This window comes from Octopus sinensis, linkage group LG3 (assembly GCF_006345805.1).
Source record: "Octopus sinensis linkage group LG3, ASM634580v1, whole genome shotgun sequence".
NCBI classification, from domain to species: domain Eukaryota; kingdom Metazoa; phylum Mollusca; class Cephalopoda; order Octopoda; family Octopodidae; genus Octopus; species Octopus sinensis.
Window position 1 is genome coordinate 13,164,575 of NC_042999.1, and position 21,177 is coordinate 13,185,751.

At 36.3% G+C, this 21,177-nt stretch overlaps 2 long non-coding RNA genes across 2 annotated transcripts in view; one reads left to right on the forward strand and one right to left on the reverse strand.

The window, feature by feature from the left end:
* Positions 1-7,215: 7,215 nt before the first annotated feature.
* Positions 7,216-21,177, reverse strand: part of LOC118762405 — a 28,397-nt gene continuing 14,435 nt past the window's right edge. The window contains exon 3 of the long non-coding RNA XR_004998150.1: positions 7,216-7,351. This is a non-coding gene — a long non-coding RNA (uncharacterized LOC118762405). The remainder of the gene's footprint in view (positions 7,352-21,177) is intronic.
* LOC118762403 lies at positions 15,239-17,316 on the forward strand. Its single transcript, XR_004998148.1, has 2 exons — positions 15,239-15,751; positions 16,211-17,316. It is a non-coding gene; the product is annotated as an uncharacterized LOC118762403 (long non-coding RNA).

A 21,177-nucleotide genomic window follows, 5' to 3' on the forward strand; every position in this document is an offset into this window, starting at 1 on the left:
AAAAAGTGACCGATAGAATAAGTACTAGGCTTACAAAGAATAAGTCCTGGAGTCGATTTGTTTGAATAAAGGCGGTGCTCCAGCATGGCCGCAGTCAAATGACTGAAACAATTAAAAGAGTAACCAGAAGGAATGCTGCTAAGCATTTTGTCTGATATTTCATTTCATTTCATTTCATTTGGGTTTGAGTCCATGCTCAGGCCAAGTCGAAGACTCCACCCTCAGAGTCTGGTGTGGTTGCCAGGTTGTATTCTCTGCTTAAATTTGACATGTGTAGGAGCGAGTTTGAGTCAGTTTGTGCTCGTTGTGTATATCCTGGGAGATGGGGTTCATCTCTAATGGTAATAATTTTGCCAGCTCTTCACCTCATCTTATACTTTTCCACTTTTTAATATTGCTAGGAAACATTGATTAAAATAATCCTAGATACACCATATCCTAAAATAAATAAATAAAGGACAGGATAGTCACAGTTTGAACACCTTTGACCGTTAGTTAGGTCAAAGAATGACCTCAATCTAAACAGCAATAAAAATCCTTCTTGGTTCACCAAGATATTGACAATAAACTATTGTATATAATTAGGAAATGCCAGCTGAGATAGATTGATGTCCTGTCCCAGGAGACAGATACCATTAATTTTTTTGGTGCCAATAAGAACCTAAATCAGAGCAACTACCAGAAGTTAGACATACTTTTCTGTTAATACACTGGCATGAAAAAAAAATGGACAAAAAATAGCAAAAAGCAAAATAATAATAAAAAGACTTTTAAATTGCTTTGGTCTACATTTTTATCTCAGTTTGATAAATATGAACAAATCACGCAACAGGATGTCATGTGTATTGTAATGGAAGTGATTCCCAGTTACATAAATGTTCTATGTCCCATTTAGATAAAAGTATAAATTAGTTCAAATCGGTTCCTACAGTGCTAAGGCGAAATATATTTAGACTATACACTTAGAGCATCGTGGAAACAAAATAAATCATAGCAGTTTCTCATTTTCTTTTTATTCTCTTAGTTTGACCTTTGCACATTAAAGTAGTACTGTTCTCATATATTATATTATTATTATTATTATATTATTATTATTATTATTATTATTATTATCATCATCATCATCATGACATCTACTTTTCCATACATGCATGGATTGTAATAAATTTATTGAGACAGATTTTTTACATCCAGATGCTCTTCCTGCTTGCAACCCTTATCTGTTTCCTAGCAAGATAATATTTCTCCACTGCTATATATATATATATATAGTAATAATAATTATAATCCCTAATTAAAACACTGGATGATGAGCGATTGCGAAATCATTTTTTTCAGAATAGTGGTTCTCAAAGTGCATAGACACAGATATAAATAATAGCTGGTCAAACGCAGCCCATGACTGTTCTATCCAAAAGGCTTTTTCAACCCAATAATTATATGATATTATTTATAGCATTATGTGCTTCAAGATTCACTGTTCCAAAAATCAATTATTTCATATTCTCTCAAAAGTTTATAAATTGACCAGTTTAAGGGTCAATAGTTTGTGATTGTGTCCTTTGTAAATATACTTTACTCTCTATGACCCAATGTGGACAACAGTAAATGGTGGTCTGTATCTTGGACATAGCAGTTTCCATTGTAGCCTGTAAGGTTGCCGAAGGAAAACTGAACATTTTTGTTATGAACAAAACATTCTGAGTGGGAAAACCTCTGATGCAGAGAATACGCTACGCAAAATGAGGCAGGTAGTTTTTTCTTGGAGTTATTTGTGTCAAAAACCTGTTGCTACGTTAGATGGAGGGATGCCTCTGATTAAGAAATGTCACGTAGTCGATTCTGTTTATCGCTCATTAACGAGATAAATGAATTACTAATTGATTGACTCACAAGGTCAACTAACAACACTGCTGCTACTTACAGCAGTTTCTGTAAATACCTTAATGATCAGAGATGTATGGAACACACACACACACACACACACTGATGCTAATTGCTCAAAGATGCCATCGACCCCAAACACAAACAATTAACGAAGTATACAGATATTTTATTCAGAGCCTCAAAAATCTAATAATAATTACCAACGTGATGAAGCAGGGTGAGCATTATTAGCTCATTGCTTAATATTTACGCAGTAGTTTCCAGCAGCCTTAATTCATATATATATATATATATATGTAAGTTCAGCAAAATTTAGATTCAGATGAATATGGTACTTAAGTTAAAGGCACCAGAATTTTGTATGGTATTATCCATATAAATCAAATGGGGTGATTATAATCAAAATAAGCAACAAGGATATCCAAGGTAGAGTAGTACAATTGTTTCGTGCTACTTCATTTTATTAAACACTGTAAGTATTACATCAGTTTTAAAATGTAGAGCAATCTTCTATATGTGGTTGAAGATTGCTCAACATTTTAAAACTGATGTAATACTTAGTGTTTAATAAAATGAAGTAGCATGAAACAATTGTACTACACTACCTTGGATATCTTTGTTGCTTATTTTGATATATATATATATATATATATATATTCACAGGTATGACTGTTTTGCTTCACAACCATATGGTCGTGGGTTCAGTCCTGCTGCAAGGCAGCTTGGGGAAGATTATTTTACCATAGCCTTGAGCCAGCCAAAGCCTTGTGATAGAATTTGGTTGACAGAAAATTTGTGGAAGCTCATTGTGTATGTGTGTGTGTGCATGCATGTTTTTGAGTTTGTGCATCACCCTGCTAGATAACCAGTGTTGTTTTGTTTACATCCCCATAACTTAGTGGTTTGGTCAAAAGAAACTGAGAGAAGTGCCAGACTTGAAATAAGTATAGGGGTTGATTTGTTCATGTTAAACTTCCTAGGTTGTCACATTCTGTGTCACGCTGAATCTCATTGAGGCTTACATTAAGAGTGCATATGTCTGTGGAATTCTCAGCTACTTTGCTCGTACTTAACTGTCACTTTCCACAAGGATGGTGTCTCTAAGCAATAATTAATCTCAGAGTTTTTTTTTTTACTATTTTTTCTATAATATTCTATACTTCACTAACTTTGCAAAGTATTGTAATGTCTTCACTTCTTTACATCTCCGTTACTCTCAGAAATGGTTAGAATGAAACAAATCAATGAGTTATGTTCCCCACTTCTTACTATATTCGTATTTCTCATTAGATTTCTGAACAGGGTAATGAGCAAACCATTTGAAAAACATACATTAAGCATTTGACATTGTAATTGCTTTTATAATTTGTTCCAGAACAATCCTGGGAAGCTCCATTATCACCAGCATATAAATGGATGCCCCTTTGATTTGAAACCAAGTGATAAGTACCAACACACAAAACTCTCAGACCTTGAGTCACTCTGTAGCTTCTGCCAACTGTCAATAATTGTGTGTGTATAAGGCGGCGAGCTGGTGGAAATGTTAGCACACCGGGCAAAATGTTTAACAGTGTTTTGTCTGTCTTTATGTTCTGACTGTAAATTCCGCTGAGGTCAACTTTGCCTTTCATTCTTTCAGGGTCAGTAAATTAAGCACCAGTTGTGTACTGGGGTCGATCTAATCGACTGGCCCCCTCCCCCAAAATTTTGGGCCTTGTGCCTAGAATAGAAAAGGACATTTGGCAGTGAGCTGGCAGAAACGTTAGCATGCCGGGCAAAATGATTAGTGGTGTTTCGTCTGTCTATATGTTCTGAGTTCAAATTCCACTGAGATCAACTTTGCATTTCATCCTTTCAGGATCGATAAATTGCTGGTTGCATACTGAGATCAATTTAATCGACTGGCCCCCTCCCCCAAAATTTCAGGCCTTGTGCCTAGAGTAGAAAAGAATATTTGGCGGTGAGCTGGCAGAAACGTTAGCACCAGGCGAAATGCTTAGCAGGTACTTGTCAAACCCTCCAACCGATGCCAGCATGGAAAATAAACTTTAAATGATGATAATGATAATGATGATTTATTTATGATAGTATAGTTTTCTATCTGGACAGATTATCATTCAAAACCATCTCTTAAATATTCTGTCTATCAAGTGTTGACATTGGATTTCCTGAGAAGAATTCTACTCATTTCAAGACTTAGTATTAGATAAATCTGATCTTGAAAGGTTAATGAACAGATTTTACCTATTCTACTAGTGCTAGAAAAGCCATAAAATAAAAATTAAAAAAACAGGGGGTGGGGAAAATTCTTTGATTTTTCAGCCTAGCAAGTGTTAAGCTATTTTTTAAAAATTTTTTTAAAATTTTACATAATACAAACAGTGGCGCTGTTTATAATACTGAGAATAATTTGCAATATAGACGGCTCCGGTATATTCATGTTTCTGCAAGTGAATGCTTAGTTTATGCTTTTGAAAATCTTCGTGACTTCTTCAACTCTTCTACAATTTCAGTATAAACAAGTTAAGTTGGTTTGTTTGTTAAGTTTAGTCTTTCGGCCTGGCGCTGCATGCTGATATAAATGTTACCAGACTATGCTACTCCATGTGAGAGAGTGGGGTGGAGAGGCAGCAGCTGGAGGGAGAAGGAGAGGCTGGAAGGAGAGGAAGAGGCTAGAGGAAGAGGCTGGAGGAAGAGGAAGAGATAGAGAGGCTGGAGGGAGAAGGAGAGGCTGGAAGGAGAGGAAGAGGCTGGAGGAAGAGGAAGAGGCAAGAGGAAGAGATAGAGAGGCTGGAGAGAGAATTGGGTAATGAGTAAAAACAATCTAACCATCTTGCATCATACGCTACGTGTTGCCTTTCCAGATGATCATGCTGTTGCAATCACTGTGGCTGCTTGCATAAGCTACACTTTATTGCACTTTTTGTTGCAGGCAATTCTTTTATTTTTTTATTTTTATTTATTTTTTTTGTTTTTTGTTTTTTTTATTTTTATTTATTTTTTTGTTTTTTGTTTTTTGTTTTTTTGTTTTACTACTGCACAAATACAAAAGCAACAGCGACAGCTAAAAATATGATTGTGGACAACATTCAGTTCAGCTGCCGCAGGTAGCTAGTAACGTTTGTATAACTCATAGCAAACGCGAGGGTAGAACAATCTCAGAACGCATCACAGTCACCCTGTCAAAAGAAAACAAAACAAAACAAAAAAAATATACAGGCGTAGGAGTGGCTGTGTGGTAAGTAGCTTGTTTACCAACCACATGGTTCCGGGTTCAGTCCCACTGCGTGGCACCTTGGCCAAATGTCTTCTACTATAGCATCGGGCCGACCAAGGCCTTGTGAGTGGATTTGGTAGACAGAAACTGAAAGAAGCCCGTCGTATATATGTATATATATATATATATATATATATGCATGTGTGTGTTTGTGTGAGTGTGTTTTGTCCCCCTAGCATTGCTTGACAACCGATGGTGGTGTGTTTATGTCCCCGTTACTTAGCGGTTCGGCAAAAGAGACCGATAGAATAAGTACTGGGCTTACAAAAAGAATAAGTCCCGGGGTCGAGTTGCTCGATTAAAAAAAAAAAAAAAAGGCAGTGCTCCAGCATGGCCGCAGTCAAAGTAAAAGAGTAAAGAGTATACAGAACGGTAGAACAAACAGCAAAAAGAAACAAAAAAAAAGAAACTAAAGGTAGTTTGGCATTAAGTTAACTGTCTGACATCTAATTTAGTTTGACTGTGTACTGACAACATTTCCTTAATAGTGGAGTGGAGTTGAGTGTTCGTATCTAATAATGACCGTTTTTAAAAAAATCTTCCACCGAATAACTTAACCTCACCTGAGCTATTTTACTAGTGAAGTCTGTTGGCAGGTGTTCAGGTGGAAGACCTTACCTGAGCTATGCTAGAAAGTAGTAATTTATCGAAGGGAAAAGTAAAACAACAGTAAAAAGAATAATGTGGATAAAACAAAAGAAATATAATAAAAGAAGCTAAAGAAACTAAAAAAAAAAATGATAGAAAATAAAAAAAAAAAGCAAAACTAATTAAAATGTTTCTGTGGTTCCGTGGTGTAATTTTGGTTACTGCTTATGCGGAGATCTTGGTATAAAGGACTTTTGTTTAGTGTGGAATTGGAAATGTGATTGAAGTAGGTCACTGTTAATATTACTGAACACTATACTACCACTATCACCAACACACCACCACTACTACTACCAATACTACCACTCTATCACTATCCTTATCGGCATCATTGTTTTTTTTATCAGTTTTATCTGTTACAGTGAAGTTTTGTATTTATATCTTGGATAAAATATTTCAGATGCAAGGCGGGAAGCTGGCAGAAATGTTAGCACGCTGGGCGAAATGCATAGCCGTATTTCATCTGCGTTATGTTCTGAGTTCAAATTCTGCCGAGGTCAACTTTGCCATTCATCCTTTCGGGGACGATTAAATAAGTACCAGTTACGCACTGGGGTCGATGTAATCGACTTAATCCGTTTGTCTGTCCTTGATTTTCCTCTCTGTTTAGCCCCTTGTGGGTAGTAAAGAAATAGGTATTTCGTCTGCCGTTACGTTCTGAGTTCAAATTCCGCTGAGGTCAACTTTGCCTTTCATCCTTTCGGGGTCGATTAAATAAGTACCAGTTATGCACTGGGGTCGATATAATTGACTTAATCTGTTTGTCTTTCTTTGTTTGTCCCCTCTGTGTGTAGCCCTTTGTGGGCAGTAAAGAAATAAGGAACGTTAGCACGCCAGGTGCAATACTTTGTGGTATTTCATCTGTCTTTATGTTCTGAGTTCAAATTCCGCCGAGGTCAACTTTGCCTTTCATCATTTCAAGGTCAATAAATTCAGTACTAGTTACATACTGGGGTCAATCTAATCGATTGGCTTCCACTGTCCCCCAAAATTTAGAGCCTTGTGCCCAGAGCAGAAAGAGTATTTAAGGCGGTGAGCTGGCAGAAACATTAGCACGTTGGGCGAAATGCGTAGCCGTATTTCGTCTGCCGTTACGTTCTGAGTTCAAATTCCACCGAGGTCAACTTTGCCTTTCATCCTTTCAGGGTGAATAAATTAAGTACCAGTTGCGTACTGGGGTCGATATAATCGACTGACCACCTTCCCCAAAATTTCGGGCATTTTGCTTAGAGTAAAAAAGAATATATTTCATGCACATAAGTGTAAGTACTTAGAATATAAGAATACACACACACACATATATACACATATACTCACACATGTATATGAGGGGGTGATGGAAAGTTCCTGGTTTTAAGGATATTGTGAAAGGCCTGGTTGGAAACCCAACTTTTCAAGTTCTTTTACAGGGCTTAGCAAAACTAAAGGACCACTGCAATAAGCATGTGAATCTGAGAGGGGAACATGTCGAATAAAATCATAATTAACTGATTCTCCTGTGTTTTCTTGTATTCAAAACCAGGAATTTCTCAGCGTCCCCTCGTATTTGTCAATCATCATCATTCTAACATTAATTTTCCCATGCTTACATGAATGAGACAGAATTTGCTGCCAATCCTTACCAGTTACCATGCAGGAAACATGAGGATTATTCTTCATGGCTTGATATCATTATTACCATCATCATCATCATCATCTAATGTCAGCTTTCCATGTTGGCATGGGTTGGACAGTTCAACAAGCCAGAAGACTGTACATCACCAGTGTCTGCATTGGTATGGTTTCTGTTGCTGGATGCCATTCCTAACATCAACCATTTTACAGAGTGAACTAAGTGCTTTTCATGTTGTACTGGCACCAGTGAAGTTACCAGATAATTCACAAGACACCTGTACTTTTTATATGGCACCAGCATGAAACGATCATACTGCATTACCCCTGGATATCCTTGTTGTTTATTTTGATTATATATATGTGTGTGTGTGTGTGTGTGTGTGTGGAGGTGCAATGGCCCAGTGGTTTGGGCAGCAGACTTGTGGTCGTAGGATCGCGGTTTCAATTTCCAGACCAGGCGTTGCAAGTGTTTATTGAGCGAAAACATCTAAAGCCTTTCAGTTTCCTTCTACCAAATTCACTCACAAGGCTTTGGTTGGCCCGAGGTTATAGTAGAAGACACTTACCCAAGGTGCCATGCAGTGGGACTGGCCCCAGAACCATGTGGTTCATAAGCAAGCTACTGGCCACACAGCCACTCCTACGCCTATATACATATATATATGTATGTATATATATATATATATATATATATATATATATATATATATGGGAGACCCCATTTGGTCATGATGCCATGGGATTGCACTTAGAAAGTTACCCTCCGAGGTACAAGGTTTGGTGGAGATTTCAATTCAGAACTTATGGAAACAAGACATTTGTACTACAGAGCCAGAGCCGGTTTCAGCTGGGCTGGTGACAAAAGGGTTAAAAATATCATGGTGACTTTAACCCTTTTGTTGCCATATTTCTGTTGAGATCCTCTGTTTCTTTCAATTAATTTTAAATATAACAAAGGATTTAGTAAAATAACTTCGTTATCATTAAGCTAGTGTAAGGAACATAAATTGTGACTAAGGTTTGGTGGAAGATTTTAATTAAGAACTTATGAAATCAAGGCATTTGTACTACACAGAGCCTGATGCAGTTTCAGTCGGGTTGGTAACGAAAGGGTTAAGGGTACATATGTCTGTGGAATGCTCAGCCACTTGTACGTTAATTTCATGAGCAGGATGTTCTGATGATTCGATCAACTGGAACACTTGTTGTTGTAACTGATGGAAAGTCGTACCGTTTGCCGATTCCAACCACAAATATTTAGTCAGCCTGGAGCTGTTGAAGAAGACACTTGTCACAGTGTGGGACTGAACCCAAGCTCACAGGGTTGGAAATCAAGCTTCTCAACCACATAGGCACGCCTGCACATGCATACATACATACACGCACACATTCTGTTATGCACACATACTCACTTTCACATACATATGTACATACATTCACATACACACGCTCATACACACACATATATGGGAACACATTCTAAGACACACACATGCACACAGATTTGCACTCATTCTGTTATGCACTCACTTTGACATACATACTCTTACTCTTTTACTTGTTTCAGTCATTTGACTGTGGCCATGCTGGAGCACCGCCTTTAGTCGAGCAACTCGACCCCGGGACTTATTCTTTGTAAGCCCAGTACTTATTCTATCGGTCTCTTTTGCCGAACCGCTAAGTGACGGGGACGTAAACACACCAGCATCGGTCGTCAAGCAATGCTAGGGGGACAAACACAGACACACAAACACACACACATACATATATATATATATATATATATATATATACATATATACGACAGGCTTCTTTCAGTTTCCGTCTACCAAATCCACTCACAAGGCATTGGTCGGCCCGGGGCTATAGCAGAAGACACTTGCCCAAGGTGCCACGCAGTGGGACTGAACCCGGAACCATGTGGTTGGTTAGCAAGCTACTTACCACACAGCCACTCCTGCGCCTATACATATGCATATACATGCACAAACACACACACACATACATATATGCATTCACACCCTCTCTCATTGGCATGCACACACAAACACACATACACACACATATGCATACACACCCTCTCTCATCAGCACACACACACAAACACATACACACACACACACTCACACACACATGTTTGTGTGCTTAAATAGCAAAACAGACCCTTTTATTCCTCTTTTTTCCCTAAAATTGAATATTCTGTTCCTCAGACAATTAACAAATAGTCTAAGCACTTTACATTCTCACTTTCCTTCTCTAAGATGGAACGGCAGAGGGGGGGGGGCAGTAAAAGAAGGAATTATTTCTCCAAGTTGTGCACAGAATAATCTTTTCTCTCTCTCTCTCCCTACCGCCCTTGTTTCCTGTTTCCCTCCCTCTCTTTCTACCATTCCCTTCCCCTCCCGCCATGACTATCACCATCAGCCACTTAAAGAAAAGAAAATGTCTTGATTGTTGTCTAAATGAAAGACTACTTACGACCATTTGCAAGAACAAAAATTAACCAATGCCTGATCTAATTCGCTTTGTCGTTATAATGAGCCAATGAGAACATTCATTAAAAGTATGTGTCTGATGAATGAAGCAGACGAGTGTCGGAAATGCTGTCTTTAAACAGAGTCACTCAAATTTAGTTCAACAACATTGTTTTGTTGGGGTTTTTATTTTTGGTGGGGTGGGGGATTTTTTTTTTCTTCACAGAATTCTTTTTGACTGTGACTTTTATCACTTATGTATGACATCATCATCATCATGACTGTCATCATCGGATCTATTATTACCATCATCATCATTATTATTACTGACATCATCATCACCATCACTACCACCATCACCATTCTTACCACCACCATCATCATCACCATTGCCATTATATCCGCCATTGCCATCATCATCATCGCCATCACCATCACCACTACCATCACCATTATCATCATTATCAAGTGGTTGGCATTTGGAAGGGCATCCAACTGTGGAAACCTTGCCAAAACTGACCTCACCTGTGCTTGTGCCATGTAAAAAAGGCACTAAGTCCATTCTGCTGAATGGTTGGCACTAAGAAGGGCATCCAGCTGTAAAAATCTTGCCAAAGCAGTGACAGAAGTCTGGTGCAAGCTCTTGTCAGGCCATTCCACCCATGCCAACATGGAAGACGGACTTTAAACAATAACAATGATGAAGGTGTATGTGTGAAGGTATGTACCCTTGTGGTTAGGATGCTGCACACGTGATTGCTTGACCATGGGTTCAATTCACAGACCAAGCAGCATGTTGTGTTCTTGAACAAAACGTTCCACTTCATGTAGATCCGGTTACACTGCCACAGAATAAGAAGGAATGTTGGCCTGCTCCCCTAGCCAGCTGTGTGGTAAGTAGCTTGCTTACCAACCACATGGTTCTGGGTTCAGTCCCACTGTGTGACACCTTGGGCAAGTGTCTTCTACTATAGCTTCGGGCCGGCCAAAGCTTTGGGAGTGGATTTGGTAGATGGAAACTGAAAGAAGCCAGTCGTATATATGTATATATATGTGTGTGTGTGTGTGTGTGTGTGTGTGTTTTCTCCCAACATCGCTTGACAACATGCTGGTGTGTTTACATCCCCCGTAACTTAGCGGTTCAGCAAAAGAGGCCGATAGAATAAGTACTAGACTTACAAAGAAAAAATCCTGGGGTCGATTTGCTTGACTAAAAAGGGTGGTGCTCCAGCATGGCTGCAGTCAAATGACTGAAACAAGTAAAAGAGTATATATATATATATATATATATATATATATATATATGATTATAATGCTAAGCAATTTTTGAGATCATTTTGAAAGATAATACATTCATGAAACAATCGTAAGATATCTGAAATCTTTTTAAATAATCATAGTTATACTTTATTTATTCATTTATACAATACTTTTTGTATTACAGATGTGTCACTATTTTGAGATTTATAATGTAATTTTTCCTGCTTTTACTTTCTACTATACATATGTATGCATCTATGTCACTATATTTTGTGGTGCGCAAATAAATTCTCACTTAGACAGACTAATGACCAACTAATAACTATTAGTATTGCCTCAATAGCAAATGTAACACTCTCTACTCATGCCATTCCTTCATAAATGTCACAAGCCAATCAATGGTGAAATATGAGGAATAGCTCCATAATGAAATTATCCTGTGTTCATTTACATCTACGACACGGCCTCACACTTTGTTCTTTTTCTCTTTGTGTTGTATCTTTTATGTGTAATCTATAGCTGTTAATTACTACCTAATAGCATTCATCAACTCTCTCAGGCAAGACAAATAAATGTGGAGCTGCACTCTATATACTTCTTGTGCTTTGTTACATAATAATTACATCAGAAAAAAATTGTTGATCTAATATTAAACAATAAGTTAACAAATGAAACTGGAGGAATTTTATTTTGTCTCTCTACGCCTAGTCAGTAATTTAGTCTTTTTCTGCGACACCATTATTCGAGCAATTGTTATCCACCCTAAGGTGGGGAGCTGGTAGAAACGTTAGCATGCCAGGTGAAATGCTTAGTGGTATTTCATCTGCCGCTATGTTCTGAGTTCAAATTCTGCCGAGGTCGACTTTGCCTTTCATCCTTTCGGGGTCGATAAGTTAAGTACCAGTTACACACTGGGGTCGATGTAATCGACTTAATACCTATGTCTGTCCTTCTTTGTCCCCTCTATGTTTAGCCCCTTGTGGGTAATAAAGAAATAGGTATTTCATCTGCTGTTACGTTCTGAGTTCAAATTCCACCGAGGTTGACTTTGCCTTTCATCCTTTCGGGGTCGATAAATTAAGTACCAGTTACACACTGAGGTCGAGGTAATTGACTTAATACCTATGTCTGTCCTTGTTTGTCCGCTCTATGTTTAGCCCCTTGAGGGTAGTAAAGAAATAGGTTTTTCGTCTGCCGTTACGTTCTGAGTTCAAATTCTGCCGAGGTCGACTTTGCCTTTCATCCTTTCAGGGTCAGTTAAATAAGTACCAGTTACATACTGGGATTGATATAATCGACTTAATCCATTTGTCTGTCCTTGTTTGTCCTCTCTGTGTTTAGTCCCTTGTGGGTAGTAAAGAAATAGGTATTTCGTCTGTCGTTACGTTCTGAGTTCTAATTCCGCCAAGGTCGACTTTGCCTTTCATTCTTTCAGGGTCACTTAAATAAGTACCAGTTACTCACTGGGGTCGAAATAATCGACTTAATCCGTTTGTCTGTCCTTGTTTGTCCAGTCTGTGTTTAGCCCCTTGTGGGTAGTAAAGAAATAGGTATTTCATGTCTTTACATTCTGAGTTCAAATTCCGCCAAGATCAACTTTGCCTTTCATACTTTCAGGATCGATAAAGTAAGTACTGGTTGCATACTGGGGTTGATCTAATCGACTGGCTCCCTCCCCCAAAATTTCGGGCCTTGTACCTAGAATAGAAAAGAACTGTTATCCACCCTGGTTACTCCCACTCATTCTTCTATAATATGACTAGCGATTTAGTTCCTCTACAGCAGAAAAAAGTTTTTCTGTTCTGGTTCCTACTTTCATGCTTTGATCTATCATTTAGCAAGGAACCAGCTCCCTCTCTACAGTAATCTCAGCAAGTCAAAGGAAATCTTAGTTTTATGAGGTGCGTGGTAACCTCAAATTAACCCCAAACTAATACAGCTTGTTTGTTGCTCCTTCACCTGTCTCTGTCTTTTGGTTTTCTTCACTTTGGACCTCATATATGTATGTATTTGTGAAAGGGGACAACAAACACCAAGGCCTAACAAGCATCACAAGTCATATACATTAGTTTATATTATTCTTAAATTAGAAAATTAGAATAATAGAAAATAATGGATATGACTTGAGATGCTTGTTATGCCTCAGCGTTTGTTGTCCTCTTTCACAAATATATATCTGCTAATTCAGAAACCTAAAATAGATCCATAGCTCCCATCTCAATTACAAGCTGGGAATCCTGATAATCTGTTACAACACTTACCTGGTGTACCTATTTATTTACACTACCAATGAACTAAACCCCCATATTCTATATATATATATATATGTGTGTGTGTATATATATATATATATATATATATAAGAATTTTTTGTGTAATGAGATAAAAAAACCAAGGATGCGTAGATATTAGAGCTTTTATAGATAGAAGGACTTACAGCTGTTTCTAGGATATTTATCAATTATATCCCTTCATTGGAGACGGTGTGAGAGGATAGTTAGAACCAACATAGAACCAATGTTGAACCCTTTATTCACAAAATTACCGAATCTGGAACTTAACTTATTCAGCATTACCTGACACCTTTGGGTCTCAATGACACCATTATCACTTATATATATATATATATATATAAATAATTGAAACATGCTTGTTCTTTTCTCTTTATTTTTCTCTTCTTCTCACCTATTCTTGTTGTACCAGACCTTAGGCTTGAAACATTAGAAACTTCTTCCAATTTTCCCTAGGGTCAACCTAAAAAAGCCAGTTTGGTTTGCTTTTCTTTTACTTCATCTTTGCTTTTTTTTATTTATTTATTTATTTTGTGTGTGTTTGTGTGTCTGTGTTTGTCCCCCTAGCATTGCTTGACAACTGATGCTGGTGTGTTTATGTCCCCGTTACGTAGCGGTTCGGTAAAAGAGACTGATAGAATAAGTACTGGGCTTACAAAGAATAAGTCCCGATGTCGATTTGCTCGACTAAAGGCGGTGCTCCAGCATGGCCGCAGTCATTTGACTGAAACAAGTAAAAGAGTAAAAGAGAATCAAATCATTATTATTTCATCAGTCAAATCATTATTATTATTTCAGCAATCAAATTTTAACACACAAAACAAAATTGAATATATCAGACATATTCTGACTAATGTTTAAGCTGTTTCTTTTATGCCGTGTAAGCAACACAGATAAATATTTTAAAGTACATGTCACATATCAATATTGATCTCTAAAACCTTTCATGGAAGAAAAGTTTCATTCTGTTTCAAACATCATCATGGTAGCAATCTATATTAATTAATTAAACATTATTTTTAATTAATAGATTCATTAAAAGTTCTTTTTCTAAAATTAATTTCTGCTTTAACTCTCAGTCATATCAATCATTGTGATTTTAATCACATGAGTCTAATTGTATGCATTGATTCATCATCATCATTATCATCATTGTTTAACGTCTGCTTTCCATGCTGGCATGGGTTGGATGATTTGACTGAGGACTGGCGAACCAGATGGCTGCACCAGACTCCAATCTGATTTGGCAGAGTTTCTACAGCTGGATGCCCTTCCTAACGCCAACCACTCCAAGAGTGTAGTGGGTGCTTTTTACGTGCCACTGGCACAAGAGCCAGTCTGGCGGTACTGGCAACAGCCACACTTGAAATGGTGTTTTTTATGTGCCACCTGCACAGGAGCCAGTCCAGCAGCACTGGCAACGACCTCGCTCGAATGTGTTTTCATGTACCACCGGCACAAGTGCCAGTGAGGCAACAGCGCTGGTAACGATCAGGCTCGAATGGTGCTTTTTACATGCCACGACATGGAAGCCAGTTAGCTGCTCTGGCAACGATCACGCTCGGATGGTGCTCTTAGCACTCCACTAGCACGGATGCCAGTCATTGAATTTGATTTCGATTTCATGAAAGTGTTAAATGCTGACAAAGACAACAATGCCATCACTGCTTCCAATATTTGCAGTGGTGGTCACAACTTTTCCTTCATTTATTTATTTTTATTTATCCTTTTGTTTTGTTCTCCCACCCTATTCTAACATTTTTTTTTCTCTCTTCCTTTGCAGATCATGGAGCCAAATTCATTGAATGAAAATAAAATATTGCATCCGACAATTGAACCGAACCGGCTATCAGCATCTTTATTTATTTATTATTATTTTTTTTTTTTTGTTCCATCTCGTGAAGAACATCAACAATATCATGAACTGAGAAGTTTGATTTCTGTTGCTGAAAGATGATGATTTCAAAGTAGATGGTTGTGAGGGAGTCAAGAATTTTTGAAGAATCAACAAATATGTTGGATTACTGACTGTCAGGTTAGGTATACGTGTATCTGTACATATATATATATATATGTGTGTGTATATATATATATATATATATATATATATTATATATATGTTGTAAAGGTTTGGTTTCTTTGAGTAACTGTGAGAGAAAAAATTGTTTTAAAAATTACAAATGGTTATTGTGTTAATCTCTGAGACAAACTTCAGACATTGTTGCTTTTATGATGGTGGGGTGGGGAATTAAATATAGTTATTGTTATTTATTATTCTTATGATTATTATTATTATTGTTGTTATTATCATAAAGGCAGTTCATTGGCAGAATCAGTAGAGTCAGATAAAAAAATTATGTGGTATTTAGTTACGGCCCTTTACGTTCAGAGTTCAGATTCCACCAAAGTTGACTTCACTTTTCATTCATCCGGGGTCTATAAAAATATCAGTGAATTATTAGGGGTCAATGTCATCAACTAGCCCTTTCCCCTCAAATTTGCTGGCCTTGTATCTAAATTATAAACAATCATTATTATTGTTATTATTATTATTAAAGGCAGCAAGCTGGCAGAATCGTTAGCATACCAGGCAAAATGCTTAACAGAATTTTGTTTGTCTTTATGTTCTGAGTTCAAATTCTGCTGAGATCAATATTACCTTTCATCCTTTCAAGATCAATAAAATGAGTACCAGTGAAATACTGGGATTGATGTAATTGACTAACCCCATCCCCTCAAATTTCAGGCCTTGTGAAAAGATTATTATTATTATTGGCAATATCTTTAGGATGTTGGACAAAATACCTCACAGTATTTTTTTCTGCTCTTTGAGGTAACAGTTCAATCCTCTCCACGGTCAACGTTGCCTTTCATCCTTCCAGGATTGATAAAACAAAGTACCAGTTGAATACTGGGATCGATATAGTTGATTGTTCTCTCCCACAAAATGTCTGGCCTTGTGCCTATTTAAGACGTTATTACCATTATTGAGGCAGTGAGCTGGCAGAATTGGTAACACACCAGGCAAAATGCTTGGCGGCGTTTCATGTCTTTACATTCTGAGGTCAAATGCTGTTGAACTTGACTTCGCGTATCATCCTTTCAGGGTCAATAAAATAAGTACCAGTTATGCATTGGGGTCAATGTAATCAACTTACCCCACTCTCCCAAACTTACTGGTCTTGCACTAAAATTTGAAACTATTGTTATAACTATTATTATTGTTCAATGACTATTCCACCGAGGTCAACTTTGCCTTTAATCCTTTCAGGGTCGATAAATTAAGTACCAGTGAAATACTGGGGTCAATGTAATCAACTAGTCCCCTCCTTCAAAATTTCAAGGCCTTGTGCCTTCAGTAGAAAGGATTATTGTTAAATGACTGTATTCTTGTCATTTTGTACATAACTTAAGGCGAAATCCCCGTTTAGAAGCATAAGCAACCATTCTAACCATTATTGTGGCTGGTTCTGTGTAAATTCTCAGCAATAACAGTTCCCAACATGAATTCATTTCCATTTTGGAATTGTCTTACAATGTTAACATATTTAGCAAAAGCAAAAACAAAAAAAAATTCATTGTTTTAGATTTTGCCCTTTGAAATAATTATAAAATTTTGAAATCGTACCTGTCTAAGAAATAATTCTTTTTCTAATCAGTTTTGCCCCTTCATCCTTTCTAAGCATCTTCTCTCATCAATGTGTCAATTTGATTGACTATACATCTCTTCAGCCCATTTTCTGGCTTTTGTTCTACTCGAAGAAAACAGTATTAGTAGCGTACAGACAGTAGTAAAATGTGAGCTGTATTTAATGCCTTACAATACATACCTTTGTTCCTCTCTCTACCTAATTCAAAAATCAGGTAAAAGTTGACCATTAATATCGCTTTTCAAGCTTTTAGGCTTGAAGAAATAAAATTTGTAATATTGTGGGATTGATTCAATCAGCTATACCTCAATTCCTATCGTTAACATTAAACCATTTCATCCCTCATGCCTAACAACACACTGAATCGTTGTACAAATGGTATTGGATAAAATTTTACTGCTGCAGTCTGCCACCAGTCTCCATAGATTTTGAGTTTAAATACAAATTGTTATCAGCATGAAGAGCAGTTATTTGATATCTTCTGGTTCACGGGTTGTGCATCTCACTAAATCCCTTGACAAAAACATTTAATCCTTCTTGTCATTTGGTTTCATATCTATTTAAAATATTCCTGGTGATTGCCATTCAGCCCCAGGTCAGCTCTGAACAAGCAGGCCTATGATCCAGCCATGACCATCCAATCTTTTGTCGATACATAGTGTATATACTGCTACATTATTCAATGTGTCCTTCCCGTTTTTAACACATAGGGTATGATTTGAGGGAGGTTTGGCTGTTATTTCTAGAAAGCTCTCTTGGTTCAAACAGATTCTTTTTTGGTTTTTTTATAAAGGCATAAGGCCAGATGCAAATTTGTGATTCATATTATCAATTGTTTAACAACAAATACTTGACCAGTGCTTATTGTATTGTCATACGAAAAATAAAAGGTTGACAAAGCAGGATTTGAACTTGCAAAGTGGTAGGATAAAACTAAAGAAAATGAGAAATGAGATGCCAACTTTTCTGTTATTCCACCACCTATTTCAGAAATTATTTAGCTAGTTGATGGTAATAGCCACCAGTCTCTGATGGTTGAAGTAACTATAATTTAGTGAACTGAAGTTGTGATATCTGTAAGTCTTTCAGTGAAATTGTGACGACTGAAGTCTTTTTAATTGTTATTTGTTTTGATAAATAAAGCGATTAGCAAAAGCAGAGTTTATGGTATTAAGTTATATTTGCTTTCAAGTAACACCTGGCATGTAAAAAGTGTCCACTACACTCTCGGAGTGATTGGCATTAGGAAGGGCAGCTTTCAGCTGTAGAAACCTTGCCAGATCAGATTGGAGTTTGGTGCAGCTTTCCGGCTTGCCAGTCCTTAGTCAAACTGTCTAACCCATGCCTGCATGGAAAACAGACATTAAATGATGATGATGATGATGATGATAGGCAGGTAAATCTCAATTTAATAAAATCATCATTTACAATGTAAGGAAAAGAGATAAAACCTGTTATACAGCATGTAAATAAAACAGATTGTATAAGAATATTTATTATTATTATTATTATTATTAAGGTGGTGAACTGGCAGAAATGTTAGCATGTTTGATGGAATGCTTAGTGGTATTTCATCTGTTGCTACGTTCTGAGTTCAAATTCCGCCGAGGTTGACTTTGCCTTCCATCCTTTCGGGGTCTGTAAAATAAGTACCAGTTGAACACTGGGGTTGATGTAATCAACTCATTCCCATCTTTCCCAAGCTGCCTTTGTGCCAAAAAAATTTGAAATAATAATAATAATAATAATAATTATTATTATTATTATTATTGACCCCAATAATAATTTGAATATTATTATTGTATAAGGTGGCGAGCTGGCAGAGTCGTTTCACGCCGGGTGAAATGCTTAGTGGTATTTCATCTGCCACTATGTTCTGAGTTCAAAGTCCACTGAAGCCAACTTTGCCTTTCATCCTTCCAAGGTTGATAAAGTACCATTTGAGTACTGGGGTCGATTTAATCAACTTAACCCCTTCCCCAAAATTCAAGACTTGTGCCTATAGTAGAAAGGGTTATTATTATTATATAAGGTGGCAAGCTGTCAGAAAAAATATGTCTAGTGACATTTCTAGTTTTTCATGTTTTGAGTTCAAATCCTGCTGAGGTCAGCTTTGCTTTTCATCCTTTCAAGGTCAATAAAATAAGCCACCAGTCAAGTACTGGGGTCGATGGTATCAATTAATCCATCCCCTCAAAATTGCTGGCCTTGTGCCAAAATTTGAAGCCATTGTTATCATTGTTATTATTATCGTTATTATTATTATCGTTATTATTATTATTATTATTATTATCGTTATTATTATTATTATATTATTATTATTATTATTATTCATGAATAGGAAAAGAGGTGGTGGATAGCAGAATGAATGAGGCACTGTTGAAGATGCCACACAGTGTCACCTTTGTCTTTCATCCTTCAGGAGTTGATAAAATAATTACCATTCTAGTACCAGGGTAGATTTAATCCACCCTACACATATGAGGCCTTGTGCCAAAGTCAGATAGTCAACTTCACATCTCATACATCTGGAAACAGTGGGATAAAGTACCAGTAATATGCTGCGGTCTATTTAATCGCAGGTACTCATTCTCCACTACCACCACCACCACCCTACCAATTTCAGGCTTTGTGCCTACCTTAGAACTAATTAATTTTGAATTAATGAAAATTAATAATAAAATAATAATAATGAAATTATTGTTTACAGTGCTCAGGTGCACCAGAATTAATTAATAAATGTATAATTAATAAATGATTTCACTTAATACATTTAATGTATAATTATAATTATATCAGGTGAAAAACTGTGTTGAAACAGGTAAAGATTAAGCTCAGCTCCCCACCTAGCAAGCTGAATCTGTAATACATTTTTCGATATCTTGTTTGAAACCAATTGCTTTCCCTCAAATCCTCAAAAATCCTTTAGAAAGTCATAAATATTTACTGATTTAAAGGTTCTGCCAATCTTCAGAATATCAGGTCTTTGTGATTAATGAATAAATAAAATGACTAAAGATTCACTAAAAGAATTTGAAAATGGAAAATAAATTAAAGACGAAACAGAATGAAATCTATATTATGCTGATTGTTACATGTTTATATTTTTTTAAACGAGTGATGATATCAATTAAATTTTTTTTTTCTGGAATATGATTTTCATCTCTTGTGTTTCTGTGTTCTTCTGATAAGATCTAAACCATCTTCTAGCTATACCTGTCATCTTCATGTGGCTCATTTTCTAGTTACATACGCACACATATATGGGTACTTTAGTACATATACATATATATATATATATATATATATATACACACACACCAGTTGAGATACACACATATATTTATATTTATATATCATATATATATATACCAGTTGAGATACACACACACATATACATATATCAGTTGAGATACACACATATATATATATGTATGTGTGTATATATATATATATATATATATATATATCTTAGAAAAAACCCACCTTTTATCAATTCAATAATGAAATATTAAATTATACCATCTAATTTGGAATAATATTCCCTCATATTATTATTATTATTATTATTATATATATATATATACACACACACATATATACACCACACACACATTTATACACAAATATGCATGTGTGTAACCCATGCTAGCATGGAAAGTAGATGTTAAATGATAATGATGATTATATATATATATATATATATATATATATATATATATATATATATATAGAGAGAGAGAGAGAGAGAGAGAGGAGAGAGAGAGAGAGAGAGAGAGAGAGAGAGAGTTGAAAAAAGATTAGAGATCTATACAAAGCAAATTTTTATATATAAAAGATGGAGGTGGAAATAGCACAGAAGTAAGTCTAAGACATTTCAAGCTAAGAAGGAATTTAATAAGAACGATTTTTAAAATTATACAAAGAAAATATCATCTTATCAAATATGATATTTGATAAGATGAGATTCATCATCAAAACCGCTATTATTTTCTTTATATGATTTAAATAATTTTTAATAAATTCCCTCTTAAATTGAAATGTCTCAGACTCACTTCTGTGGTATTTCCATGTCC